Raw genomic sequence first — 26,597 nt, 5'->3', positions numbered from 1 at the left:
CACCAGAGACATTGGATCAGCGCTGACAAGGATGTGTATGCGGCATCGCAGCATCGAGGCCAAACTGCGCCATTTCACAAAGTAAGTCCCGCCCTCTTACACAGGCATCCTCCTATAGGCCTAGCTCTGTCCCTGCCATCACTCCGTTAGTGGGGATTGGTCCCATGAACTGTCAGTCACTGCTCTGTGTTAACCGTATCTTAGCGATGATAGCCAACAGTAATGAGTAGTAGCTGTCATCCCATCCATGTTCCCTGGCTGACCTTCTAAAAGTCTGTGGTAAGTTTTGGACAAACTGTGAGCCCTTGTTTTTGTTCAGAGGCTAAAACAATATGGCAATGAGAATAGGTGGTAGGCCTACATTTACATTTAGCAGACACTCTTATCCAAAGCGACTTACAGGAGCAATTAGGGTTAAGTGCCTTGCTCAAGGGCTCATCAACATATTTTTCACCTTGTCAGCTCAGGGATTCGAATCAGCAACATTTCGGTTACTGGCCCAACACTCTTAACCGCTAGGCTACCTGCCGCCCAGACTCTCTTCATGCTAGAAGAGTGAATTGACACGTGTCATCCTCCACTGAGTGAGGTACCAGTCATGGGTTTTCAATGTAAGTCTATCCCAGTGTTTGGGTCGGGTCTGTGGTAATGTGGAAATAGCAGGGCAGAATACTTGTGTAAGTGTGATTTACATTTTACATTTTTTTTACATTTTTGTCATTTAGCAGACGCTCTTATCCAGAGCGACTTACAGGAGCAATTAGGGTTAAGTGCCTTGCTCAAGGGCACATCGACAGATTTTTCACCTAGTCGGCTTGGGGATTAGAACCAGCGACCTTTCGGTTACTGGCACAACGCTCTTACCCACTAAGCCACCTGCCGCCCCGATTTAGACACAGGATCACCTCAGAATGGTTATTCTACACGCTATCTAGACTGGAACATTCTCTCCCTAAAATGTATGATGCAGACAGGAGGGAGGAGAAAACAGAATGTGAGGACTAACACCCTCCATCTCCCCCTCCCCCTCCCCCTCCTCCGCTCCTCCCCTCCTCCGCTCCTCCACTCCTCCCTCTTCTCTCCCTCCCTCACCTCTCCCCAAATCCCAAGCACCTCATTATAGGACATCTGTAGACTATTCTCTCAGACACTTAGGATAAATGAATGGAACCACCAGCAGCAGCCTGCTCTGTTCTAGACCATACAGTAAACCTCAAAGAAAGGAATCCCTTCTAGTAAGTCTGTAGTCTCTAATGACTTTTCCAAATCAGAGGCTATTACCATGATGATGATGATGATGATGATGGTGTCTTGTTGGGGTATTTACATTCCTTACAAAGCATTTCTAGGAGCAAAAGTTTCCTCACCCCGTGGTGGCACATTAAAACCTGTCTCCTCACCCGTTTACATAGCCACACATTATAATCAGGGCTGAAGCCCACATCAGCACTGTGCTGTCAGTCTGTGAGTAGTCGACCTGGGAGGCTGCAGTTTCCACACTCCACCATGGGACTCCCAGCTCATCCGGTGTGCAAATGTGCCACATACCAAAAATAGTGAAGTGGGACGAACCACAAAATTATATAACCGTCTTCCTTTTCCAAAAATCGTATATCTTAGAGCTTATATTTTCCATGGTTCATAAGAACACATATTTTTAGAATTTATCATGGCACAGACTCATTTTGTCCACGTGTTCCATATGATGTGAACCAGATGAAGCCAAATTGTTACATTTAAATGGATAAGAAAATCATTATTATAACCATGAATTAACACACCCATTGTACCTCTCTCTTTCTCTCCATCCTTCTGTCCTCCCAGTGCCCTGATGGAGAGCTTGATCACTCCTCTCCAGGACAGGATTGAGGATTGGAAGAAGACAGCCAACCAGCTGGATAAGGACCATGCCAAAGGTGAATATTAATAATAATAATAATAATATTGGATTGGATTTATGTAGCGCCTTTCTACTAGCTGAGGTACTCAAAGCGCTTTACATAGTAAGGGGGAAACTCACCTCATCCACCACCGATGTGTGGCACCCACCTGGGTGATGCATGGCAACCATTGTTGTGCCAGAACGCTCACCACACATCAGCTAACATGGTGGAGAGGTGAGGAGTGATATATGCCAAGTATGAATGAGGGGGATGAATAGATGGCCATGATTGAAACAGGTGAGACACACACAGGGTACCTCTAGCCAATCGTATTCCCCTCTGTCTCCTGCATCAATATGGCTGACATTCAGTCCCCTGTCTCTCCTCCAGAGTACAAGAGATCTCGTCATGAGATCAAGAAGAAGTCCTCGGACACCATGAAACTGCAGAAGAAGGCCCGGAAAGGTAGGTTGCTCCTCTTCTCTCTCTCCCTGTCGCTCTCTGACTGACAGCTAGCATGGCTGAACACTCCTAAACTGCCCTCTCCGTCTATCCAGCGCTCTGAAATCACAGCAGGTTGTGCATTTTGTTTGGCTTCTATAACTATAGGTTAACCCGGACATTCTCTGTTATGTAATGGTCTCAGCTGTGTCTCCCCTTCAGCATGATATTACAGTAGGAGTAGTAGTGCTGAAAATGTCAAGGTCAAATCCTCAAGGTGAGATCCTTTACCAAGGCATTCTGACTACATCAATGTGTTTTCTCAAGAGTCACATAGCTGGCATGTGTTTGTAGCTTGTTGAAGATTACAGTTTGGTCTTTAAAAGGGCCATTGCCTCAAATCACTACAGAAAGGGAGCGAGATGAGGGAAGCCGCAGTGAGGGACGGAGAACATAGCTCCACTCCCTGTTGTTGAAGACTGAGGTTATAGAGCAACACTCCCCCCTGGTGGTCAGGATGATAATGACAGGCCTTCCCTCATTCGTGATAAAGCAGTTCACTCTGATCCAACAGCCAATAATGACTGTTGTCTATTTAAGGCTGTTTCGAGACAGTTGCCAGGCAGATGCAAGAACCTAAAATGATTACCTGAGGTGTATTTCATCTTAAAACCAGTGGAACATTGATGTTTGGGTTGCTTTACAAGGTTGAGTTGGTTTTGATTAGGTTGCAACAGTGTTTTTGCTCTAACCGTGCACACTTTGGCCGTGAACTGAGCTGTGATGGCTTCCTTGTACTAACCCTAATGATGAGCTCAACAATCTCTGCTCTCTCTCCTCTACCTCTGTCAACCCTCTGACCCCCTCTATGTCCCCCAAATCCTCCTCTCAACCCATCTTTGTTGTCCCTTCCTCTTTCTCTTTCTCTCCCCTCCTCTCTCCCTCTCTCTTTCTCTCTCTCTCTCTCTGTCTGTGGTTGATTTCCCTTCTGTAGAAATCCAGGGTAAGTATGTTGTTCCCGTCCCACAACACTGCTATGCTATGCTACAGTTTCTTCTTTACATGTATCCTGTGTAGAGGGGATTTCCCTTGCCAAAAAATTACTATTGAGAGATAGTAAATAGCTAAGTGATTTACATCACTTTAATACATTTGGTGTGATTCACTCATCTTCAGCTAGTTAGGCCTACTAGTTGTAACCGTTAAATGTCTGTCTTCTTTCTGAGGCCTCTGGAATGCTGTCCTGTGACCTCTGTGACTCCTGCATGACTTGTTGGTCTAAAGCTCTTTCTGCTCACAGCACTGGTTGCTGTTGACTAAGATTCCCCCCTCTCTTCTCTATCATGGCCATCTCTGACACAACTCCCTGCTGCATGACTTAACATTACAAGACATTTTGAAGACATACCTTTTTTTCCTTCATTTTTCATTATTTGGTTTAACTTCTGTAGATGTCAGTCTGTTTAGTATCTGTATGCATTTCTGTTTAGCTAATGTAGATACAGTACCAGTGTAGTGTTTGTAGATCATTCTGTCCTGTGTCCATGGTGCCTGTCATTGGCTTGGGGGACCGAGAAGGGAGGGATGAGAGGAGGGGAGGGGTGAGATTTGTCCCTTCAAGCCCAGACACACCACACATTTCTAATATTTTCTTTCTCTCCTTCTCCTCTCTCTTGTGTGTCACACTTTGGTTTTTCCTTGTGACCTCTCTGTTACCCTCTTCTCCTCTTTTTGTCCTTCTACCATCCCCTGTCCTCTTCCTTCCATTCTCTCTCCATTCCCAATCCCCCCACTCCCTGTATACTATGCCCCTGCCCTCTGTTTCCCTTTCCCTGCCCCTTGTCCCTGTCCCCCTGTCCCCTGTGCTCTCCCTCCTGGCTCCCCAGGCCGAGGGGACCTGCAGCCCCAGCTGGATAGTGCCATGCATGATGTAAATGACATGTACCTGCTGATGGAGGAGACAGAGAAGCAGGCGGTGCGCAGAGCTCTGGTGGAGGAGAGGGGACGCTTCTGCACCTTCATCGGCTTCCTGCAGCCTGTAGTGGTAAGACTGGAGGAGGGGAGGCAGGGGCTGTATGGGTGAGACATGGGGCCAATCCCAAATCATCCCTTAAACCCTACGCTTTATGCACTTGTGGAGATCTGAGAGGATTTGATTGGTATAAGCAATATGGTAAAACTTCCATCTAGCCTATCAGAGGGCGAGGTGGAGCTATTACCAGGTTGCTCATACCAATCAAATCCTATCAAATCTCCACAAGTGCACAGGGTGAAGGGTTTAGGGGACGATTTGCGATTGGGCCAGACTGAAGATGAAACAGGAGGAGGGGAAACCTAACTTGGGCGACAAAGTCAATTAGCCACCAGCTAAAATATGTTGACATTGCACTCTGGTGTTGAGTCAAAACAGTGGCAGTCATTCACATAAAGCCAATGCTTTTGCTATATATAATAACACTAACTGACTGAAATGAGTCTAATTTCTTTCATCAGAATGGCGAGATTGCCATGCTTGGAGAGATCACTCACCTCCAGGCCATTATTGATGACCTCACTGTGCTGACCACTGATCCCCACAAACTGCCCCCCGCCAGCGAGCAGGTACCGACACTCTTTTCTAAGATATTTGTATTATTTTTTGGTCTAGTATTTTAGTATAATGCACCATCTGTCACGATCGTCAGGGTAAGGAGTAGACCAAGGCGCAGCGTTGCAGGCAAACATACTCATTTATTAGCGAAAACGTGATCAAAACAACAAAAGACGGTAACGTGACAGTACACGGTAAAACACAACCAACTCGAAACAAGAACCCACAAAACACAAAGGAAAACCGACAGTTTAAATATGGCTCCCAATCAGAGACAACCAGCAAACAGCTGACACTCGTTGCCTCTGATTGGGAGTCACTCAGGCCAACATAGAAAATTACAAACTAGAACCCCCAACATAGAAATATAACACATAGAATAAACACACCCTGGCTCAACAAATAGAGTCCCAGAGCCAGGGTGTGACAGTACCCCCCCTAAAGGCGCGGACTGCGACCGCGCCTCAATAAGAGCTAAACAGGGGAGGGCTGGGTGGGCATACCTCCTCGGCGGCGGTTCTGGCTCCGGCCTTGCCCACCACCCTCCAATCAACCCCCCATAGCGCCCCTGGTCCGGTCTAGCCCTGCTGGCCGGAGCCGGACTGACGACACGCACCCCTGGCTTGGTAAATGGAGCAGGAACGGACCGGACCGGGCTGACGATGCGCACCCCTGGCTTGGTGCGTGGAGTAGCACCTGGCCGAACCGGGCTGACGATACACACCCCTGGCTTGGTGCGTGGAGCAGGAATGGACCGGACCGGGCTGACGATGCGCACCCCTGGCTTGGTGCGTGGAGTAGCAACTGGCCGGACCGGGCTGACGACTCGCACCCCTGGCTTTGTGCGTGGAGCCGGAACGGGCCTCACCGAACTGACGACTCGCACCCCTGGCTTGGTGCGTGGAGCCGGAACGGGCCTCACCGGACTGACGACTCGCACCCCTGGCTTGGTGCGTGGAGCCGGAACGAGCCTCACCGGACTGACGACTCGCTCCCCTGGCTTGGTGCGAGTAGCAGGAACGGGCTGGACCAGGCTGACGACTCGCACCCCTGGCTTGGTGCGAGTAGCAGGAACGTGCTGGACCAGGCTGACGACTCGCACCCCTGGCTTGGTACGAGTGGCAGGAACAGGCCGGGCCGGGCTGGCGACTCACACCCCTGGCTTGGTGCGAGTGGCAGGAACAGGCCGGGCTGGGCTGGCGACGCGCACCGTAGGTTTGGTGCGAGTGGCAGGAACAGGCCGGGCCGGGCTGGCGACGCACACCGTAGGTTTGGTGCGTGGAGCAGGAACAGGCCGGGCTGGGCTGGCGACGCACCCCGTAGGCTTGGTGCGTGGAGCAGGAACAGGCCGGGCTGGGCTGGCGACGCACCCCGTAGGCTTTGTGCGTGGAGCAGGGACAGGCCGGGCTGGGCTGGCGACGCACACCGTAGGCTTGGTGCGTGGAGCAGGGACAGGCCGGGCTGGCGACGCACACCGTAGGCTTGGTGCGTGGAGCAGGGACAGGCCGAACCGGGCTGTGGAGACGGATAGGAGACCTGGAGTGAAGAGGGGCCACCACCCGTCCTGGCTGAATGCCTACCCTCACACTCTCTGTGTGTGGCATCCGCACAGGACGTACAGGGCTGTGTACCCGTACTGGCATAACATCACGTGACACTGGAGCAGGATATCCGGGACCGCGGAGAGGCATTGGAGACCACGAGCGTTGAGCCGGCACACTCCGTCCTGGCTGCATACCCACCTTCGCACGACCCGTGCGGGGTGCTCGCACAGGACGTACAGGACTATGCCGGACCACTCGTGGCACAGTACGCCGCTCCGCATACCGCGGAACCTGCCCCGTCCCATGCTGCCATGCCTGAGCACGGGAAGTTGGTTCCGCTCTCCATCCAGGCTCCGCCAACCTGCCTTCTGGCCCCCAAACCCGGTGGCCTCCTCTCCAAATCGCCCTGTGGCAGCCTCCTGCTGCCCAGCCGCCATGCCGTGTGCCCCCCTAAAACATTTTTTTGGGGTTGCCTCTCGTCCTTCCGACGATGACACTGCTGACGCCGCTGCTCCTCTCTCGCCAGGGCCTTAATCCTACCCCAAGGTCCCTTGCCCCCGAGCATGTCCTCCCAGGACCACGATTTGCCCACCTGGGCCATCGCCAACCTCTCCATCTCTTTACCTGGCGCTTCCTCCCATGTCCAGTCTGCCTGCTCCTGGACACGCTGCTTGGTCCTTTTAAGGTGGGTTCTTCTGTCACGATCGTCAGGGTAAGGAGTAGACCAAGGCGCAGCGTTGCAGGCAAACATACTCATTTATTAGCGAAAACGTGATCAAAACAACAAAAGACGGTAACGTGACAGTACACGGTAAAACACAACCAACTCGAAACAAGAACCCACAAAACACAAAGGAAAACCGACAGTTTAAATATGGCTCCCAATCAGAGACAACCAGCAAACAGCTGACACTCGTTGCCTCTGATTGGGAGTCACTCAGGCCAACATAGAAAATGACAAACTAGAACCCCCAACATAGAAATATAACACATAGAATAAACACACCCTGGCTCAACAAATAGAGTCCCAGAGCCAGGGTGTGACACCATCTCTCAATCCCACCGTCTAGACAGAGGTCATTAGATGCTAGATGAAACAGTGCTTGTATGATAGAGTAAAATGTGCCATAACAATAATAGCATCATAATGTGTACCAGCAAGCAATATGCTATTCATTTATCTGAATGTGATAATATGATCTCTGTGCTCTATTGATGTCTGTTTGTACAGAGTTTGGTTAGTAATGCCTATGAATTCCTATAGGGGGAGCACGCAGCTTACCAGCTCATTTATTACAACTAAAGCTGATGCTACGTGTCCATGTGAATCCTTCTCATATTTCCCCCTTTCAGGTGTACAACACTTATATGGCGCCAACTGGTTTGTCCTCTCTCTCTCCCAGGTGATTAAAGACCTGAAGGGTTCAGACTACAGCTGGTCCTACCAGACCCCTCCCTCCTCCCCCAGCAGCTCTGGCTCCAGGAAGAGCAGCATGTGCAGGTACGAACCAGAGGGAGACAGGACACATGGACTAGAAATACAGACATTTGTATTGACATGGATTCATTTGATTTGATCAATAAAGGGGGATTCTTTGTTTTGAGCCTAGGTGTGTGGATGATACAGTTGAAGTCGGAAGTTTACATACACTTAGGTTGGAGTCATTAAAACTCGTTTTTCAACCACTACACACATTTCTTGTTAACAAACTATAGTTTTGGCAAGTCGGTTAGGACATCTACTTTGTGCATGACACTTATAATTCACTGTATCACAATTCCAGTGGGTCAGAAGTTTACATACACTAAGTTGACTGTGCCTTTAAACAGCTTGGAAAATTCCAGAAAATGATGTCATGGATTTAGAAGCTTCTGATAGGCTAATTGACATAATTTGAGTCAATTGGAAGTGTACCTGTGGATGTATTTCAAGGCCTACCTTCAAACTCAGTGCCTCTTTGCTTGACATCATGGGAAAATCAAAAGAAATCAGCCAAGACCTCAGAAAAAATATTGTAGACCTCCACAAGACTGGTTCATCCTTGGGAGCAATTTCTAAACGCCTGTAGCTACCGCGTTCATCTGTACAAACAATAGTACGCAAGTATAAACACCATGGGACCACGCAGCTGTCATACCGCTCAGGAAGGAGACGCGTTCTGTCTCCTAGAGATGAACGTACTTTGGTACGAAAAGTGCAAATCAATCCCAGAACAACAGCAAAGGACCTTGTGAAGATGCTGGAGGAAACAGGTACAAAAGTATCTACAGTAAAATGAGTCCTATATCAACATAACCTGAAAGGCCGCTCAGCAAGGAAGAAGCCACTGCTCCAAAACCGCCATAAAAAAGCCAGACTACGGTTTGCAACTGCACATGGGGACAAAGATCGTGCTTTTTGGAGAAAAGTCCTCTGGTCTGATGAAACAAAAATAGAACTGTTTGGCCATAATGACCTTCGTTATGTTTGGAGGAAAAAGGGGGGTCTTGCAAGCCGAAGAACAACATCCCAACCGTGAAGAACGGGGGTGGCAGCATCATGCTGTGGGGGTGCTTTGCTGCAGGAGGGACTGGTGCACTTCACAAAATAGATGGCATCATGAGGAAGGAAAATTATGTGGATATATTGAAGCAACATCTCAAGACATCAGTCAGGAAGTTAAAGCTTGGTCGCAAATGGGTCTTCCAAATGGACAATGACCCCAAGCATACTTCCAAAGTTGTGGCAAAATGGCTTAAGGACAACAAAGTCAAGGTATTGGAGTGGCCATCACAAAACCCTGACCTCAATCCTATAGAAAAATTGTGGGCAGAACTGAAAAAGCATGTGCGAGCAAGGAGGCCTACAAACCTGACTCAGTTACACCAGCTCTGTCAGGAGGAATGGGCCAAAATTCACCCAACTTATTGTGGGAAGCTTGTGGAAGGCTACCCGAAACGTTTGACCCAAGTTAAACAATTTAAAGGCAATGCTACCAAATACTAATTGAGTGTATGTAAACTTCTGACCCACTGGGAATGTGATGAAAGAAATAAAAGCTTAAATAAATAATTCTCTCTACTATTATTCTGACATTTCACATCTTAAAATAAAGTGGTGATCCTAACTGACCTAAGACACTGAATTTTTACTAGGATTAAATGTCAGGAATTGTGAAAAACTGAGATTAAATGTATTTGGCTAAGGTGTATGTAAACTTCCGACTTCAACTGTATGTTGTAGGCTATGTGAGTGTACACATACAGTATTTCTGACAATAAAAGTGACAGTGAAAGTGTGTCAGTGAGAGGTGCTGTTCAGATAAGTGTTGTATCTTAGTAAAAGAGGCACCCTTGCATGTCTGCGCATGTCTGTATGAGCGTCTGTCTGAGCATCTGTCTGCTGGTCCATATGTCTGTTGTGTCGTCCTGTGTCCTCTGTCCTCACAGAGTTTAATCACAGATGGCGCCATGTGGCATGCAACACTCAGAGCACTAAATGTTTTCCCCTGTCTTTTTTCTCTTAGTGGTGAAAATTACAACTTTATTTCAACTTAAAACAGACTTGTTTGATGATAACAAATAGCACATAACATTTATATTACAATGTTATGGAGTGTTTTTCAAAAAAACTCAAACTGAGCACTGAGTCAAACAAACTTATTGACATGTGTGATGAAGTAGGACACTTGTTAGGTCTGAAGTGGTGTCCTCTATTCTGAAGAAGTATCTCTCAGGCTTGTCACAACAGTGCTCTGATGTGGTGGCATGGTCTACTTGTCTGTGTGTGTGTGTGTGTGTGTATCTGTGTGTTTGTGTGTGTGTCGCTTGTGTCACTGTCTGGGAGGCCATGTCTTCGGGCATGCCAACTACCCTGCCATGTGCCCTGTGTGTCTAATCTACCCATGCTTGGTTCTCACATGTTCTCACACTCTCTCATCTTGTCTCTTCCATGTTCCCTCCTCCTCTCCCTTCCCAACCCTCTACCTCTGACCCCCCTCCATCCTTAACATGGCTATCACCATCCCTCTATGTGTGTGTGTCTCCCAACCTCTCCACTCTGCATTCATACTTACCCTTGGTGTTCTATGTGTTTGGCCTCTTCTCTATTTCCTGTGGTTTGATCACTTCCTATTCCTCTGTATTTGCACGGCCTCTTTCTCTTCCTGTGTGTTTGGCTTCTCCACTCTCTGTGCCTCCTTCCCCCCTATTCTGGTTGGGTTCCCCTCTTTCACTGCTGCTGCTCTCTACTTCCAACTCCAACTTGGAAATGTCCTCATCTTAACCTCTACCCATCATATAAACCACCTGTCTCTCTTATATGAACTCTACCCATCATATAAACTACCTGTCTCTCTTAAATGAACTCTACCCATCATATAAACTACCTGTCTCTCTTATATGAACTCTACCCATCATATAAACGACCTGTCTCTCTTATATGAACTCTACCCATCATATAAACTACCTGTCTCTCTTATATGAACTCTACCCATCATATAAACTACCTGTCTCTCTTATATGAACTCTACCCATCATATAAACTACCTGTCTCTCTTATATGAACTCTACCCATCATATAAACTACCTGTCTCTCTTATATGAACTCTACCCATCATATAAACTACCTGTCTCTCTTATATGAACTCTACCCATCATATAAACTACCTGTCTCTCTTATATGAACTCTACCCATCATATAAACTACCTGTCTCTCTTATATGAACTCTACCCATCATATAAACTACCTGTCTCTCTTATATGAACTCTACCCATCATATAAACTACCTGTCTCTCTTATATGAACTCTACCCATCATATAAACTACCTGTCTCTCTTATATGAACTCTACCCATCATATAAACTACCTGTCTCTCTTATATGAACTCTACCCATCATATAAACTACCTGTCTCTCTTATATGAACTCTACCCATCATATAAACTACCTGTCTCTCTTATATGAACTCTACCCATCATATAAACTACCTGTCTCTCTTATATGAACTCTACCCATCATATAAACTACCTGTCTCTCTTATATGAACTCTACCCATCATATAAACTATCTGTCTCTCTTATATGAACTCTACCCATCATATAAACTACCTGTCTCTCTTATATGAACTCTATCCATCATATAAACTACCTGTCTCTCTTATATGAACTCTACCCATCATATAAACTACTCGTCTCTCTCATATGAACTCTACCCATTGCTTGCTCTGCTCCTCTGGCCCATACTTCACTGTAACTCGCTACCATCAATCTCCCTCCTTTTCCACGTTTCATCTCACTTCATCACTCTCTCCCCATATCCATCACTACACATCCTCATTCAATCTCCTACCTTCTCCACCTCTTGCTTCATAAATGTGGTTTATATGATATCCCCCTCCCTTAAACACTTCCCTTCACCCTGCCTGACCCTTTCCCCTGCCCCCTCACCACCCTCTCACTCTGGCCCCACCCCCCTGCAGCAGTGTGAACAGCGCCCACAGTAGCGCCTCTCGCTCCTCCGGAGGCTCTCAGACTCACTCACCCAGTTCGTCCTATCGCTACCGCAGCCTGGCCCAGCCGCCACCGGGGAACGCTCACCGTCTCAGCAGCGTCTCCTCCCATGACTCAGGCTTCATATCGCAGGACGCCAATGTCTACTCCAAGCCTCCCTCGCCCATGCCCTCTGACATCACCAGCCAGGTATGACTGCCATCACAGATGTCGCTGCAGTGCTGAAACGTAGCTCAGCCCTCTCCTTGGTTTAAATTCCTCTACTCTTCTGACTTGGTTTTGCGTTCATTCTGTCTCTTTCTTGACCTCTATTTCCTTCTGCAGAAGTCATCAAGTTCTGCATCCTCAGAGGCATCCGAGACCTGCCAGTCAGTCAGTGAGTGCAGCTCTCCCACAACGGTAAGTACAACAGCTACCTACCTCACCCTCCTGTCCTAATGTGTGCAAACATATTGGAATACATGATCAGAATATCAATCTCACATTTCTGTCAGTCAGTCACACGATTAACTGACTTCGGAAAATAATGTGAATACACTATAGCCATGCTCATTTTAGTTGTCTGTGTATTGCATACTGTAATGTTGTACTGTATATGTTTATGATATTTGTAGTGGACAACTACAAATATCTAGGTGTCTGGTTAGACTGTAAACTCTCCTTCCAGACTCACATTAAGAATCTCCAATCCAAAGTTAAATCTAGAATCGGTTTCCTATTTCGCAACAAAGCCTCCTTCACTCATGCTGCCAAACATGCCCTTGTAAAACTGACTATCCTACCGATCCTTGACTTCGGCGATGTCATTTACAAAATAGCCTCCAACACTCTACTCAGCAAATTGGATGTTGTCTATCACAGTGCCATCCGTTTTGTCTCCAAAGCCCCATATAATACCCACCACTGTGACCTGTACGCTCTTGTTGGCTGGTCCTCACTACATATTCGTCGCCAAACCCACTGGCTCCAGGCCATCTATAAATCACTGCTAGGCAAATCCCGCCTTATCTTAGCTCATTGGTCACCATAGCAACACCCACCCGTAGTCTGCGCTCCAGCGGGTATATCTCACTGGTCATCCCCAAAGCCAACACCTCCTTTGGCCGCAATTCCTTCCAGTTCTCTGCTGCCAATGACTGGAACAAACTGCAAAAATCTCTGAAGCTGGAGACGCTTATCTCCCTCACTAACTTTAGGCATCAGTTGTCAGAGCACCTTACCGATCACTGCACCTGTACACAGCCCATCTGAAATTAGCCCGCCCAACTACCTCATCCCTATATTGTTATTTATTTTGCTCATCTGTACCCCAGTATCTCTATTTGCACATCATCTCTTGCACATCATTCCAGTGTTAATACTAAATTGTAATTATTTTGCACTATAGCCTATTTTATTGCCTTACCTCCATAACTTGCTAAATTTGCACACTGTATATTAATTGTATTTCTGTTGTATTTTTTTGATTTTTGTTTTGTTTTACCCCATATGTAACTCTGTGTTGTTGTTTTTATCGCACTGCTATGCTTTATCTTGGCCAGGTCGCAGTTGTAAATGAGAACTTGTTCTCAACTGGTTTACCTGGTTAAATAAAGGTGAAATAAAAAAAAAAAAAAATGAGAGAAGCTGGTAAAACTGACCAGCAGGATGGTCTCCCTAAGTATGTGTTCTTCATCAGCCCAGGTGAACTTGTGGTCATCTGCTCTATCACCGCTGATCTCTTGACTTTGCAGACCTTTCTTCTGCTACTCGTACAGTTTGTGTATGTGTGTGTTTGGGAGTGCACATGCACGTACTTGCGTGCATGCACCTGTGTGCGTGTGTGTGTATGTACAGAATGTCTCTGTGACCCAGAGGTCACATCACAAAGGCTCCTCCCATAAGCCTTTGGTGTTGATGGACGCTCTGACGATCACGATCTTGTCTCTCCGTTCCGCAGTTTGGCTCGTCCTTCGCTACCTTCCGCCCTGCTCTCTCTCACACTGGCTCCATCAGACCTCTCTCTGTCATACTTCCTGCGTCCCCACCCTATAACTGCTCCCCTGGATCCAACACTACCTCTCCCACATCAAAGGTTCCTTGCTGGAAGGTTTGTTTTCATCTGCACACTTTTCTTTGCAGTTTTTGGTTAGTTTTTTCTTTTTTGGTTTGTGGTATAATTTGTGCTTCTTGAGTTAATGCTTATTCACCAGGTTTTTCTTTTAATTTCACCATCTGCTTAACTCACTCATGACTTCATTACTTTGCTCCCTAACCTGTGTGCCTTTTCTGTTGTCGTTGGCCATCAGTCTCACCCCTGGTTTCAAATCTCCTGTATGGTGATTTGCTAAACTGAGCAGGCCATGGATGGCATCCATTTCATCTTTCGAAGCCTAACAAACTCAAAAGGCTTCAAACCAATAAACCCACTCATCAATTTGGCCCAATACCAAACACACACACACACGATGAGGAATCCCCCCCCACAGTACCCCCACACTGAACCCAGATGAAGGGCGTCAAACTGCTGGATAGTGGACGGGTCTCTCTCATTGGAGAGTTCGCTCTGTTGCTTTTCCCTGCTTCTTATTAACCACACCCACCTCTTCAGGATTGGTCCAAGGTAGGTTCTTATGAGCAGCCATTGGCTGCCACGCTTCAGCGGAGGAAGGAGCCCCTGGATAGGCTGAGGGAGAGCGAGGCATCCCCAGGCTCCCAGGGATATGCTGGTGCTCACCCAGATGATGTCCAGAGGCCCCGGATGACCCCAGCCACCATCGCTGCCAAGGTAACAGAGAATATGCAGATTTACCTCACAATGGTGTGAATACAAGACACATGCTGCTATCACACAACTGTTGGATTTTTAAACCGGATTGGACTTCGGTAGTTATAGTCTGTCCATTGTGCTTGGTAGTGGTCCTGTGCTCCTACCGTATGATAGTGTTTGCTAAGGCTATTGATTGCGATACGGTTCTGAAAACCTTGGACTTAGTTATCATCCTAATCATATTTCTCTACAGTGTAGAGAGTGTGTTAAGTGTGTGTTGTTGCTTCCTCCCAGCACGGTGAAGAGGTGTCTCCAGCAGCCAGTGACCTGGCAATGGTCCTGACCCGTGGTCTCAGCATGGAGCAGCAGAAGAGCAACAGGGACTCCCTGCAGTACTCTAGTGGCTACAGCACCCAGACCACCACCCCCTCCTGCTCCGAGGACACTATCCCCTCTCAGGGTAACTCCTTCTCTCATAGAGTAAAACCTCACATACATTAACCAACAGAGAGATACACTCACTGTCCTCTTTCAAGGTAACATACATGTACTATAGAACCAGCCCCAACAGAATAATACATTTATTTTATTTATTTATTTATGGCAGCAACACATGACAACACAGCATACATGCAGTACTCAACCTCCTAATAGACACACTCACAACTTAAGAGTATACACGCCCCCATCCCCTTACTTGGTAGCACTCCACCTAGATACAACACTGAATAACACACCACACCCCTCTATCTTTCTCTCTCCCCCAGTGTCGGATTATGACTGCTACTCTGTGAATGGAGATGCTGAAGGTGAGGCATCAACTGACTTTGACAAGTCGTCCACCATCCCCCGCCACAGCAACATCGCCCAGAACTACCGCCGTATGATCCAGACCAAGAGGCCGGCCAGCACTGCAGGTCTGCCCAGTGGGGCCCAAGGCGGAGTGCCTGGAGGGGGAGGGGGCATTGGGACCCCTGGGACTGCTACCATCCGCCGAACCCCATCCACCAAGCCAGGTGTGAGGCGCACCCTGTCCAACGCAGGGCCCCATCCCCATCCGCCCGCCCATAGTGCCAGTGAAGACACCCACGGTGCCTGATGCTCCTGGGGGGTACCCCGGGCCTCCGGTACGCGTGGGCAGTGAGGAGTGTGTGTTCTACGTGGCGGATGACTCCTCCCCCAACGCGCTGGAGTTTGTAAAGGCCTCTCCCAAGCGTCTGAGCCTGCCGAACACAGCGTGGGGGTCTGGGGGAGCGATGGAGATGAGTGTGTATGTCCAGCAGGCTGCCCAGCATGGCTCTGAGGAGGACCAGATGATAGCCGCTAACCGCCACAGCCTGGTGGAGAAGATAGGAGAGCTGGTTGCCAGTGCCCATGCCCTTGGGGAGGGACAGTTCCCCTTCCCCAACCTCCCTGATGAACCCCCCGCCTGGCCCGGCCCCCCAGCATGACCCCCAGGCCCCCGGGTCAGGAACCGACGTGCTGGTGTCCATCCGCAGGGGCGTGCGCCTCCGCAAGACCGTCTCCAACGATAGGTCAGCGCCCAGGATTTTGTGATGGCCCACAGCGGAACGGAGGGAGCGTAGCCTGCACCCACTGAGGTGCCCCAACCACTACATACAGTACTGACTCTGTAGTAAATAAGTAAATATGACAACAGATGATTACAAAAAAAAGAAGTTTAATTAGAAGTAAATGATAAATAACAATAATAATGCTGATAATTAAAAGGTAAATAATGAATAATAATGACAGGCTCTGGCCACTATAACTCTAGCGTGTCTGGACGCATGTTTGTTTTATTAACACCCACTATCACCACGGGATCCTCAGACTGTATATAGAGACTGTCTGGACTGGACTGACTGCTGAGAGAGAGAGAGACTGTTTATAGGGACCTGGACTTCCAGCCACCCTCTCCACCTCCTCCCACAACCCCCCACTCCTCACCCAACCTCTTACCCCCCATTCTAGAGTAAAGCAAAGGGCAGCAGGTGGCAGAGAGACAGACGAAAAGTGAGGACATTGGGGACTCCATCTCTCCCTCTCCCTTTGGCTCAGGCCACAAGGCTTTGACAACGCAATGTTAGCTTTAAACCATGGCTAACAGAGTGTGTGTGTGTGTGTGTAAGAGGTGGGCAGAGTTCTGCTGCAGGTCAGCTGGTTGTATTTGAGGGTGGGGCTTCTCTCCTCTGTGTCGTTTGTTGTTACCCTCCCACTGGGCACACACTGGTTAATTCAATGTTGTTTCCAAGTCATTTTAATTAAATTACGTTGGACCAACGTGGAATAGACATTGAATTGACGTCTGTGCTCAGTGGACTGTTTTTATTGTGACATTTGATTTCCTGTTACCACTGTATGAGAAACTACAAAATTAAGCCAGGCTTATATATTTTCTAAATCCAGAGAGAACATGTTAATAAGAAATGGAGCAATAAATGTGTTTTATTTTCTGTTTGCGGAGTGGAGGAGAAATAGAAGCTGTTATCTTAGGTCTAGGTTGTCTTATTTTTTTACTTGCAGGCAATCATCAGGCATGCTCAAGTATATATGACAGTGGCTGTCTAACTTTGGCCCTAGATTTTTCTCAAGTCCTTGTCTGATGTGTTAAAATACAGAAAAATCATAGAAAACTGAAGCACTTTGAAGGTTAATTTCTAGTGTGACCACTAGGAGTCAGTGTGGTCATGCTATGTGATGAGACGAGGGTGCTGGGGGAGTGAGACATTTGGTTGTCATGTGGTGTGCTGCTGTGTGCCACAGACCAGTGAGTGAAGCAGGTCAATTGGTGAGAGAAGAAGAGCGAATAAGGAAGTGATAAAGAAAGGTGGGAAATGGGAATGGAAGGATACGGGATTGGGGGCATGGTTATGTACAATGGGTCCGTGCTGAAGAGGTTGAATTCCAAAAACGGATTTATTTAAAACATAACATTTATGCAAAGAGGGGGATGGTAAGCTGCTGTACTAGTCATTGTGAGTCTCAAACATGAGATCCATTGCTTGTTTGACCCATGTGCAGCCTTATGCGGGGAGCTGGCTTTGCTAAGGACATTAGAATGAAAGAGTGACTATAGCCAGGGAGAAACAGTGAGGATAATGTAAGGGGTTGCCAGATTGGGAAGAAGAAGTGGGGTATTTATGTTTACAGAGTTAGCTGGAAGAGAGTTGCTGCAGCAGAGAGAGATGGAATGAGCATTTCACTGCCTGTTCATACTGTAAGCCTGAGTTAAGAGTCAGATGCACAGCAGGAAGTCAAGACTAGAATCTGTATGAAAATAGAATAACCTGTCAGAAAATTATGTTGCCATATTTTTTGCAATAATGTTATGCTGTAGTCTTACTTTTGTCAATTAAAAAAATATATGAATTTCCAGTGAACAGTGTACCACAGTGACATAGGATCTGAGCAGGCAGAGAGAGCATTAATCTGACCGTTGTACTGTATGTAGGGTAGTGATGAACTTCATGGATATCTCCCCATGCTCCCTAGCAGTGACTGTTGATGTCCTCACTTTGACTACAATGACCATTACAAAATGTATCTCAATGCTTATTATTTATTTTGCCTAAATAGAGCACTGTTTTAGACATGCCTGTGGCTGTTTTAAAGCGAGGATCTGCTTTGAGAAGATAAGAGAAACGCCTGCTATTGTAGGATATCCCTCCTCTGCTGGAGTGCACTTTTCTCATGAACTCTGAAATAGTTCTTCAGCAAGGGGCTCTGTAAGAGGGTGTGACTGGGCAGGATGGGGTGGGGCGGGGGAGGAAGGGGAAGGACCAGCAGTGTGGTGGGAGTGGCCCAGGTTGGAAGTGACCTCACCTGCCACAGTGCATTCTGGACCAGAGCATGCTCATCCAGAGAATTTCTGCCTAGCACAGGTCATAAAGATGTATATTTATATATACATATATACATACATATACTGTATAAGAAGGTGAGCACTAATCGTACAAGTCAAATCGCTTGAATTTTTTAAAAGGAGTTTAACTCACGTTATTTCGCATTACTGAAGAAAAAAAGGCAAATGTCAAGTGTACAGTGTATGACAGCAATATGGCAGTGTGTCTATTAGCCACATTAACAATACAACTTCTTATCTAACAAAAAGGTAAACATGTTTACGTCTTTTTAAATGTGCAGATTTAACTCTGGCAATTATTCTGTTCCAATTTCTTGTCATGCTTGAATTACACTGTTTCATTCTGATTGTGTGTGATGCTCCTTACCGTTCCCAAGAACCCAACTCTGTAACTGTCACTTCCAGCAAAGCACTAGAGTGAGAGAAAGACAGGATGTGGCACAGAGACAGACAGAATGAGTGAGACTAGGCTGTTTGCTAGTGTGTGTTAGGCTGAGACTGAAAAGGACCCCTACAGGGGAACTACAGAGGTGTCAGTCTCAGTTGTGTCTCTCTGTCTGGGTTGAGTTGACGCTCCAAGACCCCATGTTGGATGACTAGCAGTCACCTCACTCCCTCACATTCCCACAGCTGGGCTGTCTCTGGCTCCTAGACTCTCTTTCCCTCTTTCCTCACTATCACTTGCTCTTCTCGCCATCCTTCCACTGGGTACAGACGTCAGTTCAACGTTTGGTTGAGTTGTCATCTAACAAGAATTCAACATGAAAAAAAGTATAATTGCAATGTCATTGGATTTAGGTTAAAAGTTGGGTGAAAAAAGACAGCCCTTACATTGATGACTTTTTGCAAATCTAAATAGTTTTCCAAGTTGATTCAACGTCACCACATAGATCTTTTGGGTTGAAATGACGTGGAAACAATGTTGATTTAACCCGTTTTTGCCCAGCGGTCTACCCCCACTTCTACTCTCAATAAATTAGCTTGTTGCTTTTCAACCTCTTATCCACCCATCCACCACAACCCCAACTCCTACTAGCAGCTCACTCCATAGCCTGCCTCAGCATCAGCTCTTAAGCCAGAGCCAAACCCAAACCCCCAACAGGACTTTGACTGAAACACTTTCACACTGAGGCTAATGCAAGGACAGGGAATAACTGTGTCATCACAATAAAATGCTAGTTTCACATTAGAAGAACAACACTTCCATGAGAACATGATATGATGTCTCTTGCTGGCTGGATTATAGCTAATGAAATAATTTGAATTAAGCCTTAACTTCACTCTTGAGTGAGTGTTAATTTGCGATAAGTGCCCATGTGACTTATCTCTCTCTCAAATCGGGTGAGTTGTTTGTCTGTTTGTCCTGCTGCGCTAGCCACGGGTGGTGTGTCGATAGTATTATTGCTGTCGTGAGGGGAATGGAGCAAATGGGTTGATGGGAGTGTTTAAGCATAATATAATTTTCTCTTCATGTTGAGAGAGGTTGCACAGTGCTGTATAGAGATTTATTTTCCCTTCTTTGTCTCTGCAATACAGCCTCGGTCGCAAATTACACTTATTTAAATACTTTTTTGAATACACTTATGCAGATCTCTTTCACAATTTCAATAGAGAAAATGTGCTTTCATTGCCTTGTGAGTTTCACTGTGTGTGATTTAATACTTTTCCCCCGCTAAGCTATATGGAAATAACAATGGAACTCATTCATAATGTGTGATACTGGATATGTAACAGGAGTCTTTGGGTCTCAGTGGTCTCCATGATGCCTTTCCCTAACACAGGTCAACCTTTCCTTCCTCCCCCTCTTAGTCCTGGTTAAGAGCTTGGTTAATTAGCCTTATTACTGTAAGAACATTATAAAGTTCATGACTGTCAGGAAAACCTTTGGACTATAGTCATTCTGGCCAACATACACCGTCTTTAAAGTCTAGGCTGGTGTTAGTGTGCGGCCAGTACACACACATCTAAGCTGGTGTTAGTGTGCGGCCAGTACACACACAGCCGTACTGTGACCCTGCAAATCACTTCACGCCGTTGTAAGGTAGCCAAACACCCCAAGCCCCTCTTCCTTTAACTAGCTTATAATTACTATGTTCAAGCGTATGTCATGGCAGAGATTGAATCAAGCTGGGCAGCTGTGGGTGTAGGTCATGTATGGAGGTTATACTGTACGTGGTCTTGGAGTCGTTTGTTTACATTGACTACAAGCGTTGCGTTGGTGTGTCTTCGTGCTCACGAAGTCTGCCCTGACGTATGTTGAGGATCTCTGACACTGATGGAGAAATGTGGACTCTGCCTCTACACAAGGTGGCTACATGCCCACTCTCCCACCCACACACAGCCTGTCCCCGTCTATTTAAAAATACCAATAAAGTCACCCCACAACGATGTCACCATCCGTTAACTCAACGCTGTCAGCTCCTGAGATGTAGTCAGGCAGGGAGGAGGTGACTGGCATTTCCAGGTGCCATGGTAACAGAACTGAATGTCTTATCACTTGTGGATTCTCTGTGGTATCTTCTCTCTACCCCTTCCTCTTCCCAAAGCCCAATCCAATATGAAAGCTAAACCACTGCGTCTATGAACTTGACCCTTGCCACAGTTTTTATGAAGTCGTTATTTTCATTACTGTATTGTGAAGAGATATGATGTGTGCATATGTTTTTGTACAAAAACCCCCTCCCTCCAATGGAGTCACGTAACGCTACAGGTGCTGTTGTCTCTTCTACTTTCTCTCCTTCTCTTCTTCTTTCATTAATTGTGACCTTTTTTCCAAGGCTGTTTTGCCTCTGTTGCTGATGACACGTTTTTTCTTTTTGTAATATTAATCCTTTTCATTTTGTTAACTTTAGTCACTGCTAATGTAACAAAACGCACTGTGATGATTCCAGTATTAATAAAAGTTGTACTTAAACTGTGCATGGGTTTGCGAGACAAGAGTCCTTCATTTGGCATTTAAAATGTGTTTTAGTGGAATAAACAGCTCTCACTGTTAAACTAGAGGGTGAGAGTTGATAGAGAGAGCCAAGCGTTTGTTCCATGTTTGGTTGACAGGGGGCGCCAGAGATCTGCTAGCACTAACACAGAGGATGCTGTAGAACTCAGCAAGACAAATTCTGATTCCAGGAGGGGGATGTCTGTCGGTAGTGCCAATGATGCGTGTATCTCACCCAAAACTTCAATTAAGTTCAGCAGTAAGTCTAGCCTCCTGTGCCAACCCTGCGCTCAGTGTTGCTTGAAATAACAGATTGACCAGAGGGACAGAATACTGAAGTGTTGGTCTGTCTGGTTTATTTGGTCTATATGTCACCCTAGTGTTACTGCTAGGAGACCATGCAGAAGCCTATCCTGGACTCCACACAATGAGTTAGTGACATCAGTACATGGAAAAACTGTCTGTCTTCATTAAACAACTGACAGAACAAGGACAAATCCCCTTTACTTAATGTCATCTCCCCAGCCACCATTTAAACCACACAAAGGAAACTTTAATTAAAAATAAGTGGGGCACAATTAAGCTGAGAACGGCCTGACTTTGAAACTCATGGGGACTTGGGGCCTCCGCCTGAGTGAGACTGTATGGGTAAGGCAGGGGGTTTGTATTTCTGCTGTTCTTTGCTTCCCATTTTGTTGAAACTAATTAAATGCTTAAAGGTACAAGTTGAGCTCCACTAATAGCAAGCTGGTGGAGGAGATATTGAACAAGGTATTTCGTTGTTGTAGTTGAAGACCATGAGAGGGGGAGCAATTGTGGGGGGTAGGGTTGGCTACTTTATTGTAAGTAGGCCTAGACTACTTCCTCCGAACCTCATCCTCACCCATATCACTCCTCCCTCCAGTGTGTTTAAGTGAGCAAGTGGTGGCCCACACACTTCAAAATGATCTGTTGGGGTGCATCTCAATAGTCTAGCAGTGTCTTCTCCTCATCTCCTTTACCTGCTCTGCTATGACCTTAAAGACATGAGGATAGGTGAAACCAATTTGACGGAAGACTACCAATGGGTTTGCTTTCCCTTGGGCATGTCTTTCAGAATGGTAGAGATGGAGGACAGGAGAAGAGGAAAGGAAGCCACTTTTTGGACTATTGAGATGCGGCATCTCCATCATCACTATGATTGATCAAAGATGACAACAGATGTCACAGCTCAGAAACCGTTTGATGCTTCAGATAAAGCCCACATATCCTTTACACTAGTGCTGTGAGGCCAGAGAGAGAACAGTAGAATAACAAAAGAGGAGAATGATTCAAGTTTACTGAAACAGTGTTGAATATTAACACAGAACTGGAGGGGAAAGGGGGAGATTCTTGTCAGGTAGCCTACTCTTTAGCATTAACTAGACAAGTTGTGAATTCAATGCTGCATAACATTTTGTGAAAAAAAAACATGCATTTTCCTCTATCTTTTTAGCAGAGTAGGTACGTATACCTGTAACAAATGTTAAAACAGTGACAATGGAATAATGTGCATGGATGCATGGATTACGTGAACAGCAGCGCTACACTACTTGTAAGTATTACAAGTATCTGATATCTGTTATCTGATGTGTCTCATAATGATGCATTAAACTGAAATGGACATGAATGATTTAGGCCTATGGGGCCTGTGCTTTGGTGCCTCTTTCTCAGTAGGGCACCCTTATATCTTACAGACTCCATCACCTCAAACTCATGTCTACTTGGGGAGGCTGTATCAGAACAATTCAGAGTTGTGAAATCAATGCTGCATTATGTCATGCCTATCACTAATACTACCCAGATCCTGCATCCACAACATCCAGTTACAAGTTGATGTCTTTCATAACCAAACCTGATCAAGTGAGACACTTTCTTGTTGACATATTTTTTAAATCTTCTCGTGTTCTTCTGATTAACAATTAATATGGTACATTGTCAATTGGGAGGGCATCTGCATCGAGAAATGCTATTTTTACTTCAACGGATAGTGTTCCTAATTTGGATCAATGTCTCATAATGCAAGTGCAGAGCACTAACAAAAGATTCTTACTTGAGATAATAGTTCAGATGTCTTGTCTTGTAGCCATACACATACCTAACCTCTCCACACAGTTGCTATGTGAATAATGTATCTGAGCTCCAGACAGACATTAAAACAGTTCATAAACCAGATAACAATATACTATCTCTTCATAATAACACCCTGCTCTACAGGCGGGGCTCTGGCTAAGGAATGATAAGAAACAAATTCAGAACTAAGAACAGATATAGCCCCTGGTTCACCCCAGACTTGACTCCCCTTGACCAGCACAAAAACATCCTGTGGCGTACGGCATTAGCATCGAACAGCCCCCGCGATATGCAACTTTTCAGGGAAGTCAGGAACCAATATACACAATCAGTTAGGAAAGCAAAGGCTAACTTTTTCAAACAGAAATGTGCATCCTGTAGTACTAACTCCAAAAAGTTTTGGGACACTGTAAAGTCCATGGAGAATAAGAGCACCTCCCAGCTGCCCACTGCACTGAGGCTAGGAAACACTGTCACTGCTGATAAATCTACGATAATCGAAAATGTCAACAAGCATTTTGCTACGGCTGGCCATGCTTTCCACCTGGCTACCCCTACCCCGGCCACCAGCTCTGCACCCTCCGCTGCAACTTGCCCATGCCCCCCCCACTTCTCCTTCACCCAAATTCAGATAGCTGATGTTCTGAAAGAGCTGCAAAATCTGGACCCCTACAAATCAGCTGGGCTAGACAATCTGGACCCTTTCTTTCTAAAATTAGCCGCCGAAATTGTCGCAACGCCTATCACCAGCCTGTTCAACCTCTCTTTCGTATCGTCTGAGATCCCCAGAGTTTGGAAAGCTGCCGCGGTAATCCCCCTCTTCAAAGGGGGTGACACTCTAGATCCAAACTGTTACAGACCTATATCCATCCTGCCCTGCCTTTCGAAAGTATTTGAAAGCCAAGTTAACAAACAGATCACCGACCATTTAGAATCCCACCGTACCTTCTCCGCTATGCAATCTGGTTTCCGAGCTGGTCATGGGTGTACCTCAGCCACGCTCAAGGTCCTAAACGATATAATAACCGTGATCGATAAAAGACAGTACTGTGCAGCTGTCTTCATTGACCTGGCCAAGGCTTTTGACTCTGTCAATCACCACATTCTTATTGGCAGACTAAATAGCCTTGGTTTCTCAAATGACTGCCTCGCCTGGTTCACCAACTACTTCTCAGATAGAGTTCAATGTGTCAAATCGGAGGGCCTGTTGTCTGGACCTCTGGCAGTCTCTATGGGGGTGCCACAGGGTTCAATCCTCGGGCCGACTCTATTCTCTGTGTATATCAATTATGTCGCTCTTGCTGCTGGTGACTCTCAGATCCACCTCTACGCAGACGACACCATTTTGTATACATCTGGCCCTTCATTGGACACTGTGTTAACAAACCTCCAAACGAGCTTCAATGCCATACAACACTCCTTCCGTGGCCTCCAACTGCTCTTAAACGCTAGTAAAACTAAATGCATGCTCTTGAATCGAACGCTGCTTGCACCCGCCTGCCCGACTGGAATCACTACTCTTGGCGGCTCTGACTTAGAATATGTGGACAACTACAAATACCTAGGTGTCTGGTTAGACTGTAAACTCTCCTTCCAGACTCACATTAAGCATCTCCAATCCAAAGTTAAACCTATTTCGCAACAAAGCCTCCTTCACTCATGCTGCTAAACATGCCCTTGTAAAACTGACTATCCTACCGATCCTTGACTTCGGCGATGTCATTTACAAAATAGCTTCCAACACTCTACCCATCAAATTGGATGTAGTCTATCACAGTGCCATCCGTTTTGTCACCAAAGCCCCATATACTACCCACCATTGTGACCTGTACGCTCTCGTTGGCTGGCCCTCACTACATATTCGTCGCCAAACCCACAGGCTCCAGGTCATCTATAAATCCCTTCTAGGCAAATCCCCACCTTATCTTACCTCATTGGTCACCATAGCAACACTCACCCGTAGTATGCGTTCCAACAGGTACAGTATATCTCACTGGTCATCCCCAAAGCCAACACCTCGTTTGGTCACCATTCCTTACAGTTATCTGCTGCAAATGACTGGAACGAACTGAAAAAATCTCTGAAGCTGGAGACACTTATCTCCCTCACTATCTTTAAGCATCAGTTGTCAGAGCAGCTTACCGATCACTGCACCTGTACACAGCCCATCTGTAATTAGCCTACCCAACTACCTCATCCCCATATTGTTATTTACATTGCTATTTATTTTGTTCATTTGCACCCCAGTATCTCTATTTTGCACATCATCTTCTGCACATCTATCATTCCAGTGTTAACACTAAATTATAATAGTAATTATTTTGCACTATGGCCTATTTATTGCCTTACCTCCATAACTTACTACATTTGCACACACTGTATATAGATTTTCTATTGTGTTATTAACTGTACGTTTTGTTTATTCCATATGTAACTCTGTGCTGTTGTTGTTTTTTCCGCACTGCTTTGCTTTATCTTGGCCAGGTCGCAGTTGTAAATGAGAACTTGTTCTCAACTGGCTTACCTGGTTAAATAAAGGTGAAATAAATAAAATATAGAAAAAAATAAAAAAAAGCATAATTAAACTCACAGTTTCTCACTATAGCAGTTGGCTCTCAAGGCTCTCTGAGTTTTTGTCAGTTCTTTCAATGCCTGCCTGTCTCTCTGATGTAGAAGGCGGTTTCATCTGTACAGTGTGTCTCTCACAGTGTCCATTAAAACACTTCATATTTCAGCCCATTTGAGACACACACACAGACACTTTTATGCCACAGAATGACATGGTGGTTTGGGACTTGACTTATAAATGAGTCAGGGGAAATTCATGTTTAAATGTACTGTATCCATAATTGAAGAAGAAAAGAGAGAGAAAGCAAGGTTGACAGATGAAAGGAAACCTTGAGTGTGGAAAATCGGAAAAGATGACAAAAATGTCAGGCACTTTCCTGCCTTTTGTGTTTGTCACAACACAGTTGTCATCTAGCAGAGATTGGTGGCTGTTTTCTCTGCA

General features: G+C 46.1%; 1 pseudogene; it reads left to right on the top strand.

Annotated features, from left to right (window-relative positions):
• Positions 1-21,480, top strand: LOC121566519 (annotated as a pseudogene).
• Positions 21,481-26,597: the final 5,117 nt, after the last annotated feature.

Source organism: Coregonus clupeaformis, unplaced genomic scaffold, assembly GCF_020615455.1.
Source record: "Coregonus clupeaformis isolate EN_2021a unplaced genomic scaffold, ASM2061545v1 scaf2233, whole genome shotgun sequence".
Lineage (NCBI taxonomy): Eukaryota > Metazoa > Chordata > Actinopteri > Salmoniformes > Salmonidae > Coregonus > Coregonus clupeaformis.
The sequence above is the reverse complement of the archived record's forward strand: the minus strand, read 5'-3'. Positions and strand labels throughout refer to the sequence as shown.